We start from the raw sequence: 25,849 nt of genomic DNA on the forward strand, positions 1-25,849 counted from the left end.
TCTACCACCATCAATACTCACATCTACCACCATCAATACTCACCTCTACCACCATCAATACTCGCATCTACCACCATCAATACTCACATCTGCCACTATCAATACTCACCTCTACCACCATCAATACTCGCATCTACCACCATCAATACTCACCTCTATCACCATCAATACTCACCTCTACCACCATCAATACTCACATCTACCACCATCAATACTCACCTCTATCACCATCAATACTCACCTCTACCACCATCAATACTCATCTCTACCACCATCAATACTCACCTCTACCACCATCAATATTCACCTCTACCACCATCAATACTCACCTCTACCACCATCAATACTCACCTCTACCACCATCAATACTCACCTCTATCACCATCAATACTCACCTCTACCACCATCAATACTCACCTCTACCACCATCAATATTCACCTCTACCACCATCAATACTTACATCTACCACCATCAATACTCACCTCTACCACCATCAATACTCACCTCTACCACCATCAATATTCACCTCAACCACCATCAATACTCACCTCTACCACCATCAATATTCACCTCTACCACCATCAATACTCACCTCTACCACCATCAATACTCACCTCTACCACCATCAATACTCACCTCTATCACCATCAATAATCACTTAGTTTGCCATTCAAATATGTGACGTTTTGGTCAATCGGACCTTTATCAGACGAACAGATGACACTATTCTTATTGCAACATTTCATTTCACTAACAGTGTAATCTGTTTGATAAAGGTCCGATTGACCAAAACGTCACAGATTTGGATTGCAAAACAAATAAATATAGATTCTAATTAGACGCATCATTTTGAAGATTCTGTATAGCGAGACATATTAGAGTCTGGGGAAAGAACCATGACGTGTTCTAATGAGATACTGAATGCTGCCTGTCAGGGTCTCCGGACAGCTGGGTGCCGCCATGTGCCGTGTAACCGTTGAGACCTGTGTATATATAGTACGGGGATAATGGTATATTGTACGAGCCGTCAGTACGATGGCTTCTGCCACAAATCCCCCATCTCCTCTGTCCCTGAGCTCAGGAGGAGCAGCCGGCTGCTGCCACCATGTGTAATACTGCGAGTCCTGGTAACTAGGAGACTCCCACCAACAAGATGGCCGCGCTCACTGCAGGGACAGGACGTCTGCGGCCGAAACCTGCCCCTTCCTGCTAATCTTCCTGCCTCACATGCTGTAAACCAGAAAACACCACAGAAAACCTCCCCGAGACCGGAGAAGACGCAGCGACCGCAGCTCCGGTATATGTGCGTCTCCTGTCCGCTCACAGTCCGGAGAGGACGGGAAGAAGCGGCCGATCCCCCGGAGTCTGCGGCACTGAAGCTCCGGTGTAATGTGCGGTATATAACTATTATAGGACTACGGGCGGCAGGTAATTATGGGTTTTTATTATAATAGTTATTATTGTACTATACAGAAGGTTGAACTAATATACAGTACAGACCAAAAGTTTGGACACACCTTCTCATTTAAAGATTTTTCTGTATTTTCATGACTGAAAATTGTACATTCACACTGAAGGCATCAAAACTATGAATTATCACATGTGGAATTATATACTTAACAAAAAAGTGTGAAACAACTGAAAATATGTCTTATATTCTAGGTTCTTCAAAGTAGCCACCTTTTGCTTTGATGACTGCTTTGCACACTCTTGGCTTTCTCTTGATGAGCTTCAAGAGGTAGTCACCGGAAATGGTTTTCACTTCACAGGTGTGCCCTGTCAGGTTTAATAAGTGGGATTTCTTGCCTTATAAATGGGGTTGGGACCATCAGTTGTGTTGTGCAGAAGTCTGGTGGATACACAGCTGATAGTCCTACTGAATAGACTGTTAGAATTTGTATTATGGCAAGAAAAAAGCAGCTAAGTAAAGAAAAACGAGTGGCCATCATTTCTTTAAGAAATGAAGGTCAGTCAGTCCGAAAAATTGGGAAAACTTTGAAAGTGTCCCCAAGTGCAGATGCAAAAACCATCAAGCGCTACAAAGACACTGGCTCACATGAGGACCGCCCCAGGAAAGGAAGACCAAGAGTCACCTCTGCTTCTGAGGATAAATTTATCCGAGTCACCAGCCTCAGAAATCGCAGGTTAACAGCAGCTCAGATTAGAGACCAGGTCAATGCCACACAGAGTTCTAGCAGCAGACACATCTCTACAACAACTGTTAAGAGGAGACTTTGTGCAGCAGGCCTTCATGGTAAAATAGCTAATAGGAAACCACTGCTAAGGACAGGCAACAAGCAGAAGAGACTTGTTTGGGCTAAAGAACACAAGGAATGGACATTAGACCAGCGGAAATCTGTGCTTTGGTCTGATGAGCCCAAATTTGAGATCTTTGGTTCCAACCACCATGTCTTTGTGCGACGCAGAAAAGGTGAACGGATGGACTCTACATGCCTGGTTCCCACCGTGAAGCATGGAGGAGGAGGTGTGATGGTGTGGGGGTGCTCTGCTGGTGACACTGTTGGGGATTTATTCAAAATTGAAGGCATACTGAACCAGCATGGCTACCACAGCATCTTGCAGCGGCATGCTATTCTATCCGGTTTGCGTTTAGTTGGACCATCATTTATTTTTCAACAGGACAATGACCCCAAACACACCTCCAGGCTGTGTAAGGGCTATTTGACCAAGAAAGAGAGTGATGGGATGCTATGCCAGATGACCTGGCCTCCACAGTCACCAGACTTGAACCCAATCAAGATGGTTTGGGGTGAGCTGGACCACAGAGTGAAGGCAAAAGGGCCAACAAATGCTAAGCATCTCTGGGAACTCCTTCAAGACCATTTCCAGTGACTACCTCTTGAAGCTCATCAAGAGAATGCCAAGAGTGTGCAAAGCAGTCATCAAAGCAAACGGTGGCTACTTTGAAGAACCTAGAATATAAGACATATTTTCAGTTGTTTCACACTTTTTTGTTAAGTATATAATTCCACATGTGTTAATTCATAGTTTTGATGCCTTCAGTGTGAATGTACAATTTTCATAGTCATGAAAATACAGAAAAATCTTTAAATGAGAAGGTGTGTCCAAACTTTTGGTCTGTACTGTATAACATGAGATAAGAACCATGAAGGAAATAAGTGACGGCCGGTAGAGAGGACCCGGTCTGCGAGGGCTGACGATCCACTGGGGAAGGTGTGGAGAGGAGCTGTTCATATGACTGTGTAGTATCAGCAGGATGATTGTAGGCTTCACTGAAAAGGATAGAGTTCTCTCATTATTTTGCCAGGTCAGGGAGACTCTGATTGTTTGAGGTGGTGAAATCCAGAGTACATGGAGAAGCACAGGAGAAACCTTATAAGTGATTGCTTGAGGGGGAAAAAGAAGAAGAGTAAAGTACAGATTGTCTTTGCAGAGGTATCGATAGAGATAAGCGAATAAATTTAAGTGGAATTTAATTCTACTAGGATTTTTCAAAAAATCATCAAAACCGAATTTTGATGTATGCGGCAACGGGGTCATAGACTAGAATGGTGTCAACAGAGTGAACATGCGCTCTGCCGTGTATCATTTTCGGACGTGTACGCCTTCTGGTTACTGACACTCAGACGTAGTGGACTACATCTGAATGTCCACCTCCAGTAGGTGTATACATCCGAAAATGATGTGACACGCCCCCTGGGCCGTGGGGTACTCGGTGCCGGGCCGGTCGGTGCAGGGGATGTCACAGTGGCAGTGACCCGGTCGTCTTCCGGTGCTGGCTCTCACCCTCACAATCAGTGTCCATTTTTGGTAGCCTCGGATCTTGTCGGGCGACCTGCAGTCCCCTGGACCCTCTGTGGCCACCTTTTCGGTGATGTAATTGTGGTGGTTGGCAGCTGCACCTTGCAAATACAGCAGCCCCGGTTTCTAGCTGAGCCTTGTAGTTCTCCACTAGTTTAGGGGCCGGTCCCCTCTGCGGCCTGATCCCTCCACGTCCTGGTAGATTCTGGCGCACGGGTGGCATCCGCACTTCCCGTGCCCCTAGGATCCCCTCACTCCTGGAGCCTTCCCTCTGCTCCCTTCCTCTTCAGCCTTTCCTCCTGGGCCTCTCAACTCAGGCCCGCTCCTCCTGAGCAGAGCTCCTCCAGAGCTCCTGTTCCACACACTCTCTCCTCACTGTTCTGACCACTCCCAAGATGGCTCCCCTTTTCATACTCCTACTCAAGTGCCCCTCTGTACTTCTTCCTCGACCCACATCCCCAACTTGGTTCCACCCTCCAGCTAGGGACCAGGGACTGTGCTCTCCCTTAGGAGCAATCTCACCCTTCCCTCTGAAGTGGAGTGTAATGGATGCAAGTGTGTGGGTCCCGGGCAGTACTCTATCCTTACCTGAGAGTGGGATACCACACCTCTGGGTGAGATGCAGTACCTCTGTGGTGACTGAACCCGCAGGGGCGCCACATACCCCCCTGGAAAAACACAGCACGTCCGCGGGCTGGAACAGAGAAAAACTAATTTTAGACTTACAAATTTTTTTAGATGCATCACATATAAGAATATCACACAACTTTTCTTCCCTTTATGGGAGGCACATTTTCTTGAACGTTACATGTTACTGTATCAGCTTATAAAACATTATGAAACTTTCTTCCAATAAAATTCTCTTCACATCAATAAAACACTTTTCCATATCAAACATTTTCAATAAACTACAGTGAAATCTATAGCCGGGTGTCCATATTACTGAAGAAAGTGCAATTTTGAGGGACCTGTCCGAAAACCATCAACGTAGGCCCTGGGCGTGGCTGCAGGGCATAGGTGATCCAGCTGTTGGACCACGTCTTCGGCCACGCCAAACAAGCTTTTGTTCTGCGGTCTGCATAAAACCAATAAGAAGCACTTTAAGAAGTGCAAACTATTTACAGTTTAAAGTTTTTGGCTGCTCACAGTCCTCAGCCTGTCAGTTCTTATACCCTCACCGGGTAACTAGGTAACACACAAAACTTTTTCAGTTCACTCATACAAGGATGTACCCTTCCGGGTAACTATATACAGTTTAGTTTTTAACCAGGGAGCTTAATAGTGGTTCTCCCTCCTGGGAAACACCTGTCCGCTGTAGGCTGACCCAGCCGGGTCATCAGCCTCGGACGGCAGGGGCATGTCCACTTCCTCCTCCACTACCCTGTGCACATGGAGGGCATACCACCCGCGTTCTCTCTTATGCCGGGTATAGGTGACACGGTCACCAGGGTACAGGTCTCTGTCAGGATGTCCTTGCTGGAGGTGGGACTCCACGTCCCTCCGGTTAACAAATAGATCTTTCGCAGCCTGTGGTTCTCTGATGAAGCCCCACCCGGCGTCCAGGTCAAACTTCACGACAGTCCCTTCTGCGCGGGGACTGGGTGTGGCTGTCTTTGCCTTGCGGGCCCGGGTCTTTTCCTACATGTTACAGGCCTCCATTTTCTCCTAGTGCACGGGTGCGCCGCTCCTTCTCCAGTTGAAGGAGTTCCCGCCGGCAATGCTCCTCTCGGCGTGCGGCCTCCTTTTGGGTCTCCCGAGGAAAACCCATCAGGTCACCCGCCGGGTTATCCCAATGGAATTGGTCTCCCTCTTCCCTCTGGGCAACCAAGGGTGTGGGAGCGGGCAACAGAGGGCGGCTCTAGTCCTCGACCTCCTCGGACCTTTTGCAAGCGGCGCGTCCGTACACACATTCAGGTGTGGGGGCAGGTGGCTCCTGTAGGGGGCCTAGGAGCAGGTCGGCGTCGTGAGTGCCCGGGGACGGAGGTTCCTGCAGGGGGCCTAGGAGTAGGTTGGCATCGTGCGCGCCCGGGGAAGGTGGTTCCTGCAGGGTGACCAGGAACGGATCGGCGCCAGCGCCGTCCGGGACAGGGATATCGCTCCTACTTGCTCCCGCGATCGCTTCAGCTCTGCCCGACACCTCCTGTTCCAGGAGCAGCTCCACCAGGGCTGGGGTGCTGCCGGTCACATGCAGCGCAGACTGCTGCCGGGTTAGCCTCTTCTCCAGGAGCTCAGCTCTCCAGATGGCGACAGCAGCTCGCTGGGCCTCCTCCATTCTCCTGCCCAGTTCTTGCACCTCGTCTCGGAGGAACCCCGTATCCTCCAGGGACAGCTTCATTAATACCCCCTCCTGGGTGAGGGGTGACGTACTTGGCTGCAGACCACGGCCCGGATTCTGAGGCTGATCTCCGTCCATCTTGCCGTGTGCGGTCTGTCTAGCCTGCTGGAGACTCCGCCCTGTCTCCAAGGTCCCTCTTCTCCTCTCCCCTTTCTGGGGCGGCCCATGGCTGCTTTCTGTCGGCCACACCTGGGGACGGCCTCCCCAGACTGATGGACAGGTCTAGGTATATGACCACAGCCGCATGGGGCGGGTTGCGCTTTTGGCGCCATTCTGGGACCCGGCCCACGATGGGAGGCTTCTTGTCGTCCTTGATCACGCACATAATGGCGCCCGTTCTTCTGGGGCGGGTTCCACATTCAGTATACAACACAGTCTCTAGGTGCACAATACCCGGTTACAACTGGTGGGTTCATATCCTGTTCGTGACGCTAAGTTGACGTGTCCCCTGGTCCATGGGGTACTCGGTGCCGGGCCGGTCGGTGCAGGGGCTGTCACAGTGGCAGTGACCCGGTCCATGACCCAGGGCGGTCAATAAAAGGGGATTATTATAGTTTTTATAGTTTAATGTTTGTGACGCCACCTGTGGTATGAGGCTATATGGAGCCGCCGCTGCGGTGCAGATCCTCTGGAGCTGATGGTGACGCAGCAGAGTTGGTTCAGCTCTCCACAGGTAGCGCTAAGCTCCAGGGCGGTGCAGTGATGATTAATGAGGTAGATGTTGCTGTGCAGTGTAGTGCAGGTGATAGCGCAGATAATAATTCCAGGACACAGTGGGGTGCAGTCTTCAGATCTACTCACAGTTGTTGAACTCCAGGCTACCAGGACCAGGGTAACCTCCCACATCATCCTGCATTCACCAAGGAAGGGGTTCAGCAATCTCTCAAGTAACTCAGGAGTACTTAAACGGGACCCCGTTATATGTGCCTTCCTCGGTTGTCTTCCTGCGCTGGCTCTCACCGTCCTGCCCTGCGCATCACAATCAGTGTCCCAAGCCGGTAGCCTCGGATCTTGTCGGGCGACCTGCAGTCCCCTGGACCCTCTGTGGCCACCTTTTTGGCGATGTAATTGTGGTGGTTGGCAGCTGCACCTTGCAAGTACAGCAGCCTCCGGTTTCTAGCGGAGCCTTGTAGTTCTCCACTAGTTTAGGGGCCAGTCCTCTCTGCGGCCTGATCCCTCCACGTCCTGGTAGATTCGGGCGCACGGGTGGCATCCGCACTCCCCGTGCCCCTAGGATCCCCTCACTCCTGGAGCCTTCCTCTGCTCTCTTTCTCTTCAGCCTTTCCTCCTGGACCTCTCAACTCAAGCCCGCTCCTCCTGAGCAGAGCTCCTCCAGAGCTCCTGCTCCAAACACTCTTTTCTCAGTGTTCTGACCACTCCCAAGATGGCTCCCCTTTTTATACTCCTACTCAAGTGCTCCCCTGTACTTCTTCCTCCACCTACACCCACTATATGATTCCACCCTCCAGCTAGGGACCAGGGATTGTGCTCTCCCTTAGGAGCAATCTCGCCCTTCCCTCTGAAGTGGAGTGTAATGGATACAAGTGTGTGGGTCCCGGGCAGTACTCTATCCTTATCTGAGAGTGAGATACCACACCTCTGGGTGAGATGCAGTACCTCTGTGGCGACTGAACTCGCAGGGGCGCCACAGATGCATGTCAAAGAGCACGTTCGCTCTGTCGGCAACATAATAGTTTTTAGCCTCGTCGGCGCATATGTCTGAATCCTGTTTCTTGGGGGGCTTGGAGGTAAGCCCCGACGGGGCCACTGAATGGGAGTCTAAACCCAATATTTAAACTGAATGCTCTGAACGATGTACAATTAGAGGAGAACGATATTCCCAAAATCACAATCTGATTTTATAATAATGTACACACATATTTATTAATTTGTGCCAATATAACTCATTTTTAAATCTGCCTATTTTGCACATATCACCCGAAAGGCTACTCTTCCAGGCTCTATTTACCCTCTAGTTGTCATTGGGTCAGGCCTGCTGTAGTTTATTCTACCTTTAGATTACTGTATGCTTTCCTAAATTCCTTCGGTGCACTTTTTGCTTCTGTACACAATCCTGTTATCCCGATTTTATCTACTGCCATCTACGTCAGTTTCTGCCTGTTCTGTTAGATGGTGTCAAGCAGAGCTCATCTCTCCGACACGTGTCCACATCACATCTTGTAGGACTGTGTTAGGAAAGAGTGACAAGTCTAGAAGAATAAATACATCCTTCCCGAATTTCGCTCTCAATCCTCCTTTTCATTCCTCCAGTTCCCTTTAGGGCACAAGCCAACTAAAGTTTTCTTTGATAAACAATGACCCTACTCATCGATGACCCTCCGATGATGGAGCAGGACAGAAGCCACATAGCTGCTCGGATATTAGACCTCACCCTGGAGATAATCTACTGGATCACTGGAGAGGTGAGAGCTTCACATCACATCACTCTGATCTCTAGGAATAAAGCAGAGAAATGACGGGAAAGGTGAAGGATCCTTAGAATAGATGTAGTGATCGGCGTCTCCCCATACACAGGATCACACAGTAGTGAAGATGTCGTCTGGGGAGTGTGTGACCCCCCGTGTGTCAGGAGGGCGGAGCAGGACCCCAAGTGACATCACCGAGCCTCCACCTCATTCACTGATACATGAGCAGAAGATCCTAGAACTGACCCACAGGATCACTGAGCTGCTGAGCGGAGAGGTGAGCGCTGCCGGGAATGCTGGGACATTATATAATAACGCCGGGGGAGGGGTCTGCTAATGACGGGTCATTGTGTGTGTCAGGTTCCTATAAGGTGTCAGGACGTCACCGTCTATTTCTCCATGGAGGAGTGGGAGTATATAGAAGGACACAAGGATCTGTACAAGGACGTCATGATGGAGGATCACCAGCCCCTCACATCTCAGGGTAAGAGGAGACCATCCTGATTATAGAGGAGAGGCCGGGTCTGAGGTCACCTAGACTCCCCCATCATCTGATCATCACATGTAGACGATGTATTCAGTCCTGTGTATATTTCCTATAGATGGGTCCAGTCCGAGAAATCCACCGGAGAGAAGTCCCAGTCCTCTATATTCCCAGGATCGTCCAGAGGAGAAGCAGAATGTCCTCCTGGATCATCAGGTAGATGGAGCTGAGATTTCTGGAAATCCTCTATAGACCGATGTAATGAATCTTTGACATAACCTTCTGAAGCAGTAGTGGAACATAGGCGCCATGTCGGCTGGGGTTGGTGGCGGCTACAAATGGTTTCTGGTTTTATAAAAGATAGTGATACCATCAGATTGGATATCCACTTTGATGGATATTCAGCGAGGATAAATGTATAATTCTGCGATTTAGATGGAAGCAACAGCACAATGCCACGGGTGAATGTCAATTCTGTCTGATATTCACTTCAGGAGATCCTTCTTTTAGGTCAAATTGGCTCATGACTTCTAGTGTTTTTTACCGTCAGCTAATATGACATAAACTAATGTTAGTCTTTTTTCTTGATAATTCAAGTACAGAGGAGTTATGGTTCTCACCAAATGACGAAAACTTCTTTATTTCCTTGAATCCAGAGTACAAACTGGACTAAAAGAAGGAAAACACGCAGCAGTCAGCCAAGACGAGAAAGTGACTCTAGATGTGAAGGCCATAGCCGGAGTGCTGCGTGTCCTCCTTGTTTTATTCTAATTTGTACTCTGGATTCCATTAAGTCGATAAGTTTTCATCAGCTGACTCCTCCAAGTATTGCAGACCACCTTTCTCTATATTGGAATTTTTTTCTCTAATGTCTTATGTTGGATCCTTGCAGGAAAGTTATGGTGGAACGATGAATGGACACGAAAAACCCTTATCCATGTTGGTGAATGGTAAGAGCCTTTCATAAATTTCGTGTTTTGTTCCTCCTGTATAATTTACAGACTGAGTTAATCTAAAACATCCTCCATAATATCCAATGGAGGAGATGTACATGACAGGAAACTTTCTTACTGAATTCCTCGTCCAGTGAGTTGGGTCAGTTGATATCAACATGTTCTTTTACTACAAGGCTCCGAGAAATATTATCTGTGATTTTCAGGCCAGGGATGTAGACTGTATGGAGAAAAATATTGGGCACAAGTCTTAATTATTAATTTAGGGTTTTTCATTCAGTCCCATAGCACCCCAGGGTATAACATCCGGCCCCATCGCTATAGCATATGAGAAAGAGCTAGTAAAGAGCTCACTGATACCTGTAATAGGAGCCATTGGTGTAACTAGTCCATTCATGACATTCCTTTCCTCCTAAACAGTGAAAGTGCAGACAGCACCTTGGAATAGCAGAGACGTGTAAGCTGTCAGGTACTTGCAGCAGAGTTGATGGTGTTGACCGCACCAGGAGTAGCTGACAGATACTCAGCAGAGTAGAGGGTGCGGAGAGCACTAGGTATAGTAGAGCTGAGTTAGCAGTATAAACTGGATGATGGATAGCACTCAGCAGCTAGGTAAATAATCAAGTACCTGGCTGTAGCAGAGCTAAATGTGAAATGTAATATGTGATATGTCGCTGCCATACTCACCTATTGCCTATAAGCTTGCCTTTTGTACTTATATGCCAACTAGAACCTATTGAGGGCATCCAGCAGCTCAGACTTTTTGCCCATTCATATAGCAATATGAAGACTAAAGCAGTTATTCATTTGAATATATTGACAGCTATCAGAAGGCATACCGTGACTGACTGCATTCAAGCAAATCTCTTTAGACATTTTAAAATATTAATTATGACTAAATGTTTTTTATTCTTTTATTGTTTTCAGGTGAAGACTGGATGAGAAGGTCCCATACGAATCTCCTTTCATCTCCTTATCATGAAGTAGCAGATAATCAATAACAGATTGGAAAAAGCAGCACTGGACAAACACTTGATAAAATATTATCGTCTTCTGAATGTGGAAAAAAGAAATCTAATCGTCACAAAGATGAAAGACAATATTCTTGTTCAGAATGTGGGAAATGTTTTACCCAGAAATCAAATCTTGTTGTACATCAGAGAATTCACACAGGGGAGAAGCCGTATTCATGTTCAGAGTGTGGGAAATGTTTTACCCAGAAATCAGATCTTGTTGGACATCAGAGAATTCACACAGGAGAGAAGCCGTATTCATGTATTAAATGTGGGAAGCGTTTTGCTCATAGATCGAATATTACAGAACATTTGAGAACTCACACAGGGGAGAAGCCGTTCTCCTGCTCAGAATGTAACAAAAGTTTCATTAGTAAATCAGATCTTGTTAAACATCAGAGACGGCACACAGGGGAGAGGCCATATTCATGTCCTGAGTGTGGAAAAGGATTTGTGCAAAAGTCAAAACTTATAAATCATCTAGGAATTCACACAGGGGAGAAGCCGTTTTCTTGCTCTGAATGTGGGAAATGCTTTTTGGCTAAAGGTCATCTTGAGAGACATCAGAAAAGCCACACCGGGGAGAAGCCGTTTTCATGTGTGACATGTGGAAAATGCTATATGCGTAAGGAAGATCTCAAGATACATCAGAGAGTTCACACAGGGGAGAAGCCGTACTCCTGTCCTAAATGTTAAAAGTCTTTTAGTCAGAAATCACATTTTAATGAACATCTAAGAAGTCACACAGGAAAGAAGCTGTTTTCATGCTCAGAATGTGGGAAATGTTTTACCCATAAAGCCATTCTTCTTGAACATCTGAGAACGCACACAGGGGAAAGGCCATTTTCATGCTCGGAATGTGGGAAATGTTTTAACCGTAAATCACATCTTGTTAATCATCAGAAGTTACACAAGGGAGAAGACATATTAATGTTCACATTGTAAGACACTTGGCAGGTGTATGGCTCTGCTGTCTCAAGTTGCCTTACAGAAAACCAATACAGAAAACCACTACTGCTCAGATTTTGGGTTTGATCTCTGATATAGTGAACATCAGGGGTTTATATTAGTAAAATAGGATAAATCTTTTCCCAGTACTCGTGTAAGAAACACAGATATCAAAAACTACTATCAATATATGTAACATAGATTACTGCAAGCAACTTCATAGTCAAGAAATTCTAGTCCGCTCTTCATTGTAGACTTGCTTTACGTCAGACACATTCGTAGTATTTTTTTGTACATCCTCAGATCGGAGGAGACAAGAAACAGAAATCTTGAAACTTTAACGCAGCTGTTTTTATCGTGACCCTGACGCCATCAAATTAAAGTAAGAATCACGTGAGAAGATGTCTCGGTGCCTGTTCTCATAAGGGCCTGACCTGCCAAAAATAGAAAAGGGAACAATATTTCCTAGAATTCTACCCAACGAAACTCATACTCATCTAAGGTCAGTGTCTATGACACCACAATAATAAAATCACAAAGGAATAATGGTCTTCATTATATGTATTTTATCGAAGACTTGGCCCTACACACATGATACTAGTGACTACCTCTAGAAGCTCATCAAGAGAATGCCAAGAGCGTGCAAAGCAGTCATCAAAGCAAAAGGTGGCTACTTTGAAGAACCAAGAATATAAGACATATTTTCAGTTGTTTCACACTTTTTTGTTAAGTATATAATTCCACGTGTTAATTCATAGCTTTGATGCCTTCAGTGTGAATGTACAATTTTCATAGTCATGAAAATACAGAAAAATCTTTAAATGAGAAGGTGTGTCCAAACTTTTGGTCTGTACCGTATATAGCAGAGGGGAGTGGCCAACACTGAACAGGTTGGAGAGCTCCAGGACATCAACTGAACTGATTACCCCTTGTGCTGCCAGCAAGGGAAAAACTTGCACTGTTTAATAAGAGAGTGAAACAGTTCTAATCAGTGCAAGAGTTCGTGAAGCGGCCGCCACGCTCTTCTGGCCCCTCTCTGTCGTGGCATTCCCGTGGCAGCCAACTTGTAAGAAGTGCCTGGATAACTTTTTGTACCACATTTTTGTTTCCGCACGGCTCTAAGGCTTCACAACTTGACCAGTAAGATCAAGCCCTCCCTTGTTCTTATTGAACCTTTTTTGGGTCACTGTAGAGGTACCTCGTACAAGGGTCAGGGTGCTGCCATTTTCCCGTGTTGTGGTCAAGATATAGACATCCCTCTTGTCTCTAAGCATGTTGTCGCAACATTGGGCTCTGCACTCGTTTTTCCAAGCAATTGCCTGGTTAGTGATCTCACAAGGCCTCTCTAGATGTTGCACACAGTACCACATACTTAAAGGGAATGCTGAGGGAAGAGGGAGATGCTGGTGTAGAAATTATCTATGTAGAAGTAGAAACCCTGGTCCGGTAAAAGACGCACCAAATCCTACACAATTTTCCCACTTGCTCCAAGGTTAGGGGGTTAATCGGGGGGGCATTCATTCAAAAACCATGTGTGTGCACTATGACCTACAGTCCCACACATTGTACACTTTCATTTCATAACCTGTTACCGGGCAGCAGTAGCGCACCGCCAATGTCAGCAGACTACGTGCACCCCCTCCCCCGCCAGGCATAACTTTTCAACTGTATCTGCATCATGGATGCCGATTCAATTTAAAGCAATGATGGAACAGGACACCATCAGCTGCCTGTAGACTCCAGCTAATTTGGCGCTGCAGTGATCCATCAGGGACCCAGTGAAGAAATCCTCCAGGAGCACATCTATGGGATCTATCACAGCATAAACAGGCACATTTGCCTCTCAGGGTCTCCAGAAAGTTGGGTGTTGTTATGTACTGTGTAACCTGCCAATCTGATGATACTTGTTGTTAAATATTAATTACAGATATTCATTTTATTCTTAATTCTGAACCATACATTGCATAAGATTGCATCAGCCATCGTGCTAGGGTTCTTTTAGCTGACATCACAAAGTGCTATTTTTGGTATTTTTAGCACAGTGCCATATATGATGAACAGATGCTATGAGGGGGCTATATAACCCCATGTTAGAGACAGGGTGAGGCTCTTGCACTACACATGACACCAGAAGGAGGATCTACGTGTGAAGGAAGGAGAAGACAGCTCTTTGGTCTTGGCCATGGTGGAGAGGTTGGAGTGTGATTGAGTGTGTGGACAGGTGTCCTAAAGAAACACTAACAGCTCTGTGAGAGTCAGAATTCTTGCTGGTTGGTAATACAATAAAATGCAAATTAATTAAGTAAAATCATACAATGTGATTATCTGGATTATTTTTAGATTCTGTCTCTCACAGGTGAAGCGACCTACGATACAAATTACAGACCCCTCCATTCTTTTTTAGGTGGGAAAACCTGCAAAATCGTCCGTGTATCAAATACTTATTCTCCCCACTGTATTTATAACACTGGGATAATGGTATATTGTACGAGCCGTCAGTACGATGGCTTCTGCCACAAATCCCCCATCTCCTCTGTCCCTGAGCTCAGGAGGAGCAGCCGGCTGCTGCCACCATGTGTAATACTGCGAGTCCTGGTAACTAGGAGACTCCCACCAACAAGATGGCCGCGCTCACTGCAGGGACAGGACGTCTGCGGACGAAACCTGCCCCTTCCAGGCAGCAGAGCACATGGCGGTGACTCCCTGCAGTGAGGTGGGGGTCATGCTGTATTATACTCTGTGAGGAGGTGCAAAGGATGCTGGGGGTTGTAGTTTACAGGTTGCAGGAAATGCTGCTGCAGAACTGAGGAGAATGGAGGCGACAAATCTCATCACAAAGCCAGGGAAGCTCATAGTAAACCTCGGAGGACGCAGTGACCGCAGCTCCGGTATATTTTGCTTTTTCTTCCTCGCCTCTCCTCCTCTTCACTCTCCTGTCAGTAGAGGACAGGACGGGGGGTGGTGTCGGCCTTGGGCTGAATGGCTCCTCACACCATTTCTTTCCCCAGGATACATGCTTGGGTAGATAACTAACTTTTAGGCCTCGTTTAGTATTTGGTCAGTATCTGACATCAGTATTTGAAGCCATAACCAGGTGAGGAACAATCAGAGGAAAAGTATAATAGAAGCCCGTCACCTCTTCTGCATTATCACCCACTGCTGATTAAGGCTTACAAATACTGACCGAATACTGACCGTGTGAACGTGGCCTTACATCCCAGGAATGTTGATTCAGGTTCCTCCATTTCCGGTGCTTTTTCCCTCAGTGATGGTGTGCAGAGAGTGTATTGCTGTGCGCACTGGTCACTCCGGTGGCGTCACGTGTCCACATCTGTGACCTGCTGGATCACGCCGCGTCCTCTGTGGAGCCGAGGTCACTTTCTCAGTGTAAGGGTCTGTGCCCAGTGCCCACTGTCAGGAGCCGCCCGGGCCCCGACGCTGCGGAACAGCTGCGCGCCGTCCACCCTCATTTTATGCAAATGAGCCGCTGCAATTTTTTTATTTTTTTCTCGTGGACTTTCATTATTGACGTCAGTGTATGGGGGGAGCGGGCATGCGGACCCGCAGGGAAACTGACATGCTGCAGGTCTGAAGGACGCACCTCGGGTCAGTTTCCGCGGATGATCCACAGGTGAACGGAGACGCATAGTGGACATGGGATTTCTACACATCCATCCACTGCTGTAACATCTGGACGCTGCGGCTTTGACGCTGTATAGACACGCAGCGTCAAACCCGCAGCTGCTCCTGACTGTCTGCACATACCCTAAGTCTATGGGACGTAGACTGAGGCCAGAGAGCTTAATCTGATTCTCAAAGACGTGAGAACATGGAGAAAGTGACCTCCGCTCCACACAGAGGACACGGCGTGATCCAGCAGGTCACAGATGTGGACACGTGACGCCGGAGCGACCAGAACAGTGCCGGGAATGGCAGAACACAGAGACTTATAATGGACTTAATAGTGCGCTGCTTTGTAGGTTACCAGCCCGATACAATATGTTGTACCCACAGTACATTACCGCACACACACACAGCTCTGCTACATAAACAACTCTGCTACATGAACACACACAGCTCTGTATCAACATGCAATTCTGCAAACTCAACATACTCAGCTCTGCTACATCAACACAAACAACTCTGCTACACGAACACACACACAGCTCTGTATCAACATGCAATTCTGCAAACTCAACACACAGCTCTGCTACATGAACACACACAGCTCTGTATCAACATGCAATTCTGCAAACTCAACACTCAGCTCTGCTACATGAACACACACACAACTGAGCTAAATCAACACACATAATCAGCTCTGCTGTATACACACACAGGTAGCAGAGCTGGTTTGGTGACTCTATTGTATATTCGCACCTCCTATTTATAAGAAAGGCCTTATTCACACAATGCATAAATGTTGCATTTTCTTTTGCTGATTTGTGTAGAAAATCTGCTGCGTTTAACAGAACGGATGAGATTTCATTGGGTCTCGTGCTCGCTGTGCGTCTACGCTGTTTTATTGTGCATTGTTTTTCTATAGGCTTCTATTAGGAGCATGTGAAAAGTGTAGAGCAGAATCAAAGCAGCTCTACTATAAAAACGCTGCTGACAATCAGAACCGAAAATGTGATAAGGGAGAAAATGCAGAAAAAAAACGCAACAAAAAAAAATGAAATAATCAGAAAAGCTTGTAGTGACGTAGTGCGGAGCGCACACCGGGAACAATCAGAGAACAAGCAACAGAAATACCGCAGCATCAGGTGAAGCTGCTCGCACAGCGCGGACAGTCAGTCAATGATTACTGGGCGCTGACCGCCATCCATCCGGGAAAACCGGGAGACGACTAAAGGGGACCTCCAAAAATAACAAGGATCTGACTCTAAATGTCTCACTCTCTAACTACTCTAATGCTGGAGCTTGTAGTCCTCTCCTGTCTGCAGTATAAGGGGGAGGGGATCAGATGATTTCAAGGAAATGCTGGAGCTTGTAGTCCTCTCCTGTCTGCAGTATAAGATGGGGGGATCAGATGATGTCGGGGGCATGCTGGAGCTTGTAGTCCTCTCCTGTCTGCAGTATAAAGGGGGAGGAGATCAGATGATGTCGGGGGCATGATGGAGCTTGTAGTCCTCTCCTGTCTGCAGTATAAGGGGGGGAGGGGATGAGATGATGGGGGCATGCTGGAGCTTGTAGTCCTCTCCTCCGGTTAACAAATAGATCCTTCGCAGCCTGTGGTTCTCTGATGAAGCCCCACCCGGCGTCCAGGTCGAACTTCACGACAGTCCCTTCTGCGCGGGGACTGGGTGTGGCTGTCTTTGCCTTGCGGGCCCGGGTCTTCTCCTCCATGTTACAGGCCTCCATTTTCTCCTAGCGAACGGGTGCACCGCTCCTTCTCCAGTTGAAGGAGTTCCCACCGGCAATGCTCCTCTCAGCGTGCGGCCTCCTTTTGGATCTCCCGAGGAAAACCCATCAGGTCACCCGCCGGGTTATCCCAATGGAATTGGTCTCCCTCTTCCCTCTGGGCAACCAAGGGTGTGGGAGCGAGCATCAGAGGGCGGCTCTGGTCCTCGACCTCCTCGGACCAATCCAAAGTCGCGCGTCCGTACACCCATTCAGGTGTGGGGGCAGGTGGCTCCTGTAGGGGGCCTAGGAGCAGGTCGGCGTCGTGAGCGCCCGGGGACGGAGGTTCCTGCTGGGGGCCTAGGAGCAGGTCGGCGTCGTGTGCGCCCGGGGAAGGAGTTTCCTGCAGGGTGACCAAGAACGGATCGGCTCCAGCGGCGTCCGGGACAGGGATATCGCTCCTTCCTGCTCCCGCAATCTCTTCAGCTCTGCCCGACACCCCCTGGTCCAGGAGCAGCTCCGCCGGGGCTGGGGCGCTGCCGGTCACATGCAGCGCAGACTGCTGCCGGGTTAACATCTTCTCCAGGAGCTCAGCTCTCCAGACGGCAACAGCAGCTCGCTGGGCCTCCTCCATTCTCCTGCCCAGTTCTTGCACCTCGTCTCGGAGGAACCCCGTATCCTCCAGGGACAGCTTCATTAATATCCCCTCCAGGGTGAGGGGTGACGTACTTGGCTGCAGGCCACAGCCCGGAGTCTGAGGCTGATCTCCGTCCATCTTGCCTGCCGGGTGCGGTCTGTCTAGCCTGCTGGAGACTCCGCCCTGTCTCCAAGGTCTCTCTTCTCCTCTCCCGTTTCTGGGGCGGTCCCATGGCTGCTTGCTGTCGGCCACACCTGGGGACAGCCTCCCCAGACTGATGGAAAGGTCTAGGTATATGGCCACAGGTGCATGGGGCGGGTTGCGCTTTTGGCGCCATTCTGGGACCCGGCCCACGATGGGAGGCTTCTTGTCGTCCTTGATCACGCACATAATGGCGCCCGTTCTTCTTGGGCGGGCGCCACATTCAGTATACAACACAGTCTCTAGGCGCACAATACCCGGTTACAACGGGTGGGTTCATATCCTGTTCGTGACGCCAAGTTGACGCGCCCCCTGGTCCGTGGGGTACTCGGTGCTGGGTCGATCGGTGCAGGGGCTGTCACAGTGATAATAATTCTAGGACACAGTGGGGTGCAGTCTTCAGATTTACTCACAGTTGTTGAACTCCAGGCTACCAGGACCAGGGTAATCTCCCACATCGTCCTGCATTCACCAAGGAAGGGGTTCAGCAATCTCTCAAGTAACTCAGGAGTACTTAAACGGGACCCTGTTATATGTGCCTTCTTTGGTCATCTTCCTGCGCTGGCTCTCACCCTCCTGCCCTGCGCCTCACAATCAGTGTCCCAAGCCAGTAGCCTCGGATCTTGTCGGGCGACCTGCAGTCCCCTAGACCCTCTGTGGCTACCTTTTCGGCGATGTAATTGTGGTGGTTGGCAGCTGCACCTTGCAAGTACAGCAGCCTCTGGTTTCTAGCTAAGCCTTGTAGTTCTCCACTAGTTTAGGGGCCAGTCCTCTCTGCGGCCTGATCCCTCCACGTCCTGGTAGTTTTGGGCGCACGGGTGGCATCCGCACTCCCCGTGCCCCTAGGATCCCCTCACTCCTGGAGCCTTCCTCTGCTCCCTTTCTTTTCAGCCTTTCCTCCTGGGCCTCTCAACTCAGGCCCGCTCCTCCTGAGCAGAGCTCCTCCAGAGCTCCTGCTCCACACACACTCTCCTCACTGTTCTGACCACTCCCAAGATGGCTCCCCTTTTTATACTCCTACTCAAGTGCTTCCCTGTACTTCTTCCTCCACCTACACCCACTATATGATTCCACCCTCCAGCTAGGGACCAGGGATTGTGCTCTCCCTTAGGAGCAATCTCGTCCTTCCCTCTGAAGTGGAGTGTAATGGATGCTCGTGTTAGGGTCCTGGACAGCACTCTATCCTTACCTGAGAGTGAGATACCACACCTCTGGATGAGATGCAGTACCTCTGTGGCAACTGAACCCGCAGGGGCGCCACAGATGCATGTTAAAGAGCACGTTCGCTCTGTCGGCAACATAATAGTTTTTGGCCTTGTCGGCGCATATGTCTGAATCCTGTTTCTTGGGGGGCTTGGAGGTAAGCCCCGACGGGGCCACTGAATGGGAGTCTAAACCCAATATTTAAACTGAATGCTCTGAATGATGTACAATTAGAGGAGAACGATATTCCCAAAATCACAATCTGATTTTATAATAATGTACACACATATTTATTAATTTGTGCCAATATAACTCATTTTTAAATCTGCCTATTTTGCACATATCACCCGAAAGGCTACTCTTCCAGGCTCTATTTACCCTCTAGTTGTCATTGGGTCAGGCCTGCTGTAGTTTATTCTACCTTTAGATTACTGTATGCTTTCCTAAATTCCTTCGGTGCACTTTTTGCTTCTGTACACAATCCTGTTAGCCCAATTTTACCTACTGCCATCTACGTCAGTTTCTGCCTGTTCTGTTAGATGGTGTCAAGCAGAGCTCATCTCTCCGACACGACTCCACATCACATCTTGTAGGATTGTGTTAGGAAAGAGTGTCAAAGGCAGATGACAAGTCTAGAAGAATAAATACATCCTTCCCGAATTTCGCTCTCAATCCTCCTTTTCATTCCTCCAGTTCCCTTTAGGGCACAAGCCAACTAAAGTTTTCTTTGAAAAACAATGACCCTACTCATCGATGACCCTCCGAGGATGGAGCAGGACAGAAGCCACATGGCTGCTCAGATATTAGACCTCACCCTGGAGATAATCTACTGGATCACTGGAGAGGTGAGAGCTTCACATCACATCACTCTGATCTCTAGGAATAAAGCAGAGAAATGACGGGAAAGGTGAAGGATCCTTAGAATAGATGTAGTGATCGGCGTCTCCCCATACACAGGATCACACAGTAGTGAAGACGTCGTCTGGGGAGTGTGTGACCCCCCATGTGTCAGGAGGGCGGAGCAGGACCCCGAGTGACATCACTGAGCCTCCACCTCATTCACTGATACATGAGCAGAAGATCCTAGAACTGACCCACAGGATCACTGAGCTGCTGAGCGGAGAGGTGAGCGCTGCCGGGAATGCTGGGACATTATATAATAACGCCAGGGGAGGGGTCTGCTAATGACCGGTCATTGTGTGTGTCAGGTTCCTATAAGGTGTCAGGACGTCACCGTCTATTTCTCCATGGAGGAGTGGGAGTATTTAGAAGGACACAAGGATCTGTACAAGGACGTCATGATGGAGGATCACCAGCCCCTCACATCTCCGGGTAAGAGGAGACCGTCCTGATTATAGAGGAGAGGCCGGGTCTGAGGTCACCTAGACTCCCCCATCATCTGATCATCACATGTAGACGATGTATTCAGTCCTGTGTATATTTCCTATAGATGGGTCCAGTCCGAGAAATCCACCAGAGAGAAGTCCCAGTCCTCTATATTCCCAGGATCGTCCAGAGGAGAAGCAGAATGTCCTCCTGGATCATCAGGTAGATGGAGCTGAGATTTCTGGAAATCCTCTATAGACCGATGTAATGAATCTTTGACATAACCTTCTGAAGCAGTAGTGAAACATAGGCGCCATGTCGGCTGGGGTTGGTGGCGGCTACAAATGGTTTCTGGTTTTATAAAAGATAGTGATACCATCAGATTGGATATCCACTTTGATGGATATTCAGCGAGGATAAATGTATAATTCTGCGATTTAGATGGAAGCAACAGCACAATGCCACGGGTGAATGTCAATTCTGTCTGATATTCACTTTAGGAGATCCTTCTTTTAGGTCAAGTTGGCTCATGACTTCTAGTGTTTTTTACCGTCAGCTAATATGACATAAACTAATGTTAGTCTTTTTTCTTGATAATTCAAGTACAGAGGAGTTATGGTTCTCACCAAATGATGAAAACTTCTTTATTTCCTTGAATCCAGAGTACAAACTGGACTAAAAGAAGGAAAACACGCAGCACTCAGCCAAGACGAGAAAGTGACTCTAGATGTGAAGGCCATAGCCGGAGTGCTGCGTGTCCTCCTTGTTTTATTCTAATTTGTACTCTGGATTCCATAAAGTCGATAAGTTTTCATCAGCTGACTCCTCCAAGTATTGCAGACCACCTTTCTCTATATTGGAATTTTGTTTCTCTAATGTCTTATGTTGGATCCTTGCAGGAAAGTCATGGTGGAACGATGAATGGACACGAAAAACCCTTATCCATGTTGGTGAATGGTAAGAGCCTTTCATAAATTTCGTGTTTTGTTCCTCTTGTATAATTTACAGACTGAGTTAATCTAAAACATCCTCCATAATATCCAATGGAGGAGATGTACATGACAGGAAACTTTCTGATCTTACTGAATTCCTCGTCCAGTGAGTTGGGTCAGTTGATATCAACATGTTCTTTTACTACAAGGCTCCGAGAAATATTATCTGTGATTTTTCAGGCCAGGGATGTAGACTGTATTGAGAAAAAAATTGGGCACAAGTCTTAATTAATAATTTAGGGTTTTTCATTCAGTCCCATAGCTCCCCAGGGTATAACATCCAGCCCCATTGCCATAGCATATGGCAAAGAGCTAGTAAAGAGCTCACTGATACCTGTAATAGGAGCCATTGGTGTAACTAGTCCATTCATGACATTCCTTTCCTCCTAAACAGTGAAAGTGCAGACAGCACCTTGGAATAGCAGAGACGTGTAAGCTGTTAGGTACTTGCAGCAGAGTTGATGGTGTTGACCGCACCAGGAGTAGCTGACAGATACTCAGCAGAGTAGAGGGTGCGGAGAGCACTAGGTATAGTAGAGCTGAGTTAGCAGTATAAACTGGATGATGGATAGCACTCAGCAGCTAGGTAAATAATCAAGTACCTGGCTGTAGCAGAGCTAATGTGAAATGTGATATGTCGCTGCCATACTCACCTATTGCCTATAAGCTTGCCTTTTGTACTTATATGCCAACTAGAACCTATTGAGGGCATCTGGCAGCTCAGACTTTTTGCCCATTCATATAGCAATATGAAGACTAAAACAGTTATTCATTTGAATATATTGACAGCTATCAGAAGGCATACCGTGACTGACTGCATTCAAGCAAATCTCGTTAAGAATTTTAAAATATTAATTATGACTAAATGTTTTTTATTTTTTTTTGTTTTCAGGTGAAGACTGGATGAGATGGTCCCATACGAATCTCCTTTCATCTCCTTATCATGAAGTAGCAGATAATCAATCACAGATTGGAAAAAGCAGCACTGGACAAACACTTGATAAAATATTATCGGCTTCTGAATGTGGAAAAAAGAAATCTAATCGTCACAAAAATGAAAGACAATATTCTTGTTCAGAATGCGGGAAATGTTTTACCCAGAAATCAGATCTTGTTGTACATCAGAGAATTCACACAGGGGAGAAGCCGTATTCATGTTCAGAGTGTGGGAAATGTTTTACCCAGAAATCAAATCTTGTTGTACATCAGCGAATTCACACAGGGGAGAAGCCGTATTCATGTTCAGAGTGTGGGAAATGTTTTACTCAGAAATCAGATCTTGTTGTACATCAGCGAATTCATACAGGAGAGAAGCCGTTTTCATGTACTAAATGTGGGAAGCGTTTTGCTCACAGATCGAATATTATAGAACATTTGAGAACTCACACAGGGGAGAAGCCGTTCTCCTGCTCGGAATGTAACAAAAGTTTCATCAGTAAATCAGATCTTGTTAAACATCAGAGACAACACACAGGGGAGAGGCCATATTCATGTCCTGAGTGTGGAAAAGGATTTATGCAAAAGTCGAAACTTATAAATCATCTAGGAATTCACACCGGGGAGAAGCCGTTTTCTTGCTCTGAATGTGGGAAATGCTTTTTGGCTAAAGGTCATCTTGAGAGACATCAGAAAAGCCACACCGCGGAGAAGCCGTTTTCTTGCTCTGAATGTGGGAAATGCTTCATTGTTAAAGATCGGCTTAAGAGACATCAGATAAGCCACACCGGGGAGAAGCCATTTTCATGTGTGACATGTGGAAAATGCTATATGCGTAAGGAAGATCTCAAGATACATCAGAGAGTTCACACAGGGGAGAAGCCGTACTCCTGTCCTGAATGTTAAAAGTCTTTTAGTCAGAAATCACATTTTAATGAACATCTAAGAAGTCACACAGGGGAGAAGCCGTTTTCATGCTCTGAATGCGGGAAATGTTTTACCCATAAAGCCATTCTTCTTAAACATCTGAAAACGCACACGGGGGAAAGGCCATTTTCATGCTCGGAATGTGGGAAATGTTTTACCCATAAAGCCATTCTTCTTCAACATCTGAGAACGCACACAGGGGAAAGGCCGTTTTCATGCTCGGAATGTGGGAAATGTTTTAACCGTAAATCATACCTTGTTAAACATCAGAAGTTACACAAGGGAGAAGACATATTAATGTTCACATTGTAAGACACTTGGCAGGTGTATGGCTCTGCTGTCTCAAGTTGCCTTACAGAAAACCAATACAGAAAACCATTACTGCTCAGATTTTGGGTTTGATCTCTGATATAGTGAACATCAGGGGTTTATATTAGTAAAATAGGAAAATCTTTTCCCGGTACTCGTGTAAGAAACACAGATATCAAAAACTACTATCAATATATGTAACATAGATTACTGCAAGCAACTTCATAGTCAAGAAATTCTAGTCCGCTCTTCGTTGCAGACTTGCTTTACGTCAGACACATTCGTAGTATTTTTTTTGTATATCCTCAGATAGGAAGAGACAAGAAACAGAAATCTTGAAACTTTAACGCAGCTGTTTTTATCGTGACCCTGACGCCATCAAATTAAAGTAAGAATCACTGCCAAAAATAGAAAAGGGAACAATATTTCCTAGAATTCTACCCAACGAAATTCATACTCATCTAAGGTCAGTGTCTATGACACCACAATAATAAAATCACAAAGGAATAATGGTCTTCATTATATGTATTTTATCGAAGACTTGGCCCTACACACATGATACTAGTGACTACCTCTTGAAGGTCATCAAGAGAACGCCAAGAGTGCGCAAAGCAGTCATCAAAGCAAAAGGTGGCTACTTTGAAGAACCTAGAATATAAGACATATTTTCAGTTGTTTCACACTGTTTTGTTAAGTATATAATTCCACATGTGGTAATTCATAGTTTTGATGCCTTCAGTGTGAATGTACAATTTTCATAGTCATGAAAATACTGAAAAATCTTTAAATGAGGTGTGTCCAAACTTTTGGTCTCTACTGTATATAGCTGTTAAATATTAATTATGCATATTCATTCTATTCTGAGTTCTATACATTGCACAAAGATTGCATCAGCCATCGTTTTTAGTTGACATGCGTCATTTGTGTGTGTATTTTTAGTTGACTACCATATGTAGAATGACAGGTGCTATAAAACTCATGCTGGAAAAGCAGGGGGCTCTCTCGCTCTTCCCATCCCACAAGACACAGAAGAAGGATCTGCATGCTGAGAAGCAGTTGACATGTAGGCCCGGACACGTGCTGGACAAAGACGTGATTTACCAGCCAGGATTTCAGGAAAAGATGGGTGAATCTCAGCAATTAAGCTAATTATGGACAGATGGACAATTACTTAATAATAGTGTTGAGCGATACCTTCCGATATCGGGAAATATCGGATCGGATTGGATCGGACCGATACCCAAAAAGTATCGGATATCGCCGATTCCGATACCGGAGCCCAATGCAAGTCAATGGGACAGAAATATCGGAATAAAAATAAACCCTTTCTTTCCATGTAGGTTAATTCTACATGAAGGAAAACAACTAAGAATAATGTAGAATGTATTGGGGGAGACAATAAAGGCATAGAGGTTTAGCCCAATCAAATGGAATAGCAGGAATTAATATTTTTTTTAAGACGTTCTGAGTTACGGAAATATTGACTATGTTAAGTTTTTTTATATTTTGTCAGATATTTATGTTTCACTACTTCCATGCTCTTCACCTTCTTTTTTACTTCTCCCACACTTTCTCCTTCATCATCCTCAGCATCAGCATCTTTTTCATCAACATCTTCTTCTTCTTCACCTTCTTCATCTTCTTCTTCTTCACCTTCTTCGTATTATTCTTTTTTTTTACATGCTTCATATTCTTCTTATTCAACTATTATTCTTCTTCATATTCTACTTCTTCATCTTCTTCATATTCTTCTTCTTCATCATATTCTTATTTGTGACAGGCATTCCTGCAGTTGTTATCTATAAAAGTTTGAACATTACACCTTTCGTTCTGCCCGTCACAAAAGATTTACAACAGGATTTGTCCGCGTTCAGTTTGGCCTGCAGCAGCAGGTCTTTTCCAGGGGCACCACGAGGAGGAACGGACTCACCCCCATACACTGCTTAGTCATCTTCTGCTTATAATTTAGATAATATCTTTTGCTCTGATTTTTAGTCTTATGCTTAATGTCCTTCCGCTTTTTGTTCTGCAG

At 46.6% G+C, this 25,849-nt stretch overlaps 1 pseudogene; it reads left to right on the forward strand.

The window, feature by feature from the left end:
* Window positions 1-1,185: 1,185 nt before the first annotated feature.
* Window positions 1,186-25,258, forward strand: LOC141189650 (uncharacterized; annotated as a pseudogene).
* The last annotated feature ends 591 nt before the right edge of the window (window positions 25,259-25,849 follow it).

Source organism: Phyllobates terribilis, unplaced genomic scaffold, assembly GCF_046119375.1.
Source record: "Phyllobates terribilis strain yellow unplaced genomic scaffold, ASM4611937v1 Scaffold_2__4_contigs__length_985480577, whole genome shotgun sequence".
Taxonomy (NCBI): domain Eukaryota; kingdom Metazoa; phylum Chordata; class Amphibia; order Anura; family Dendrobatidae; genus Phyllobates; species Phyllobates terribilis.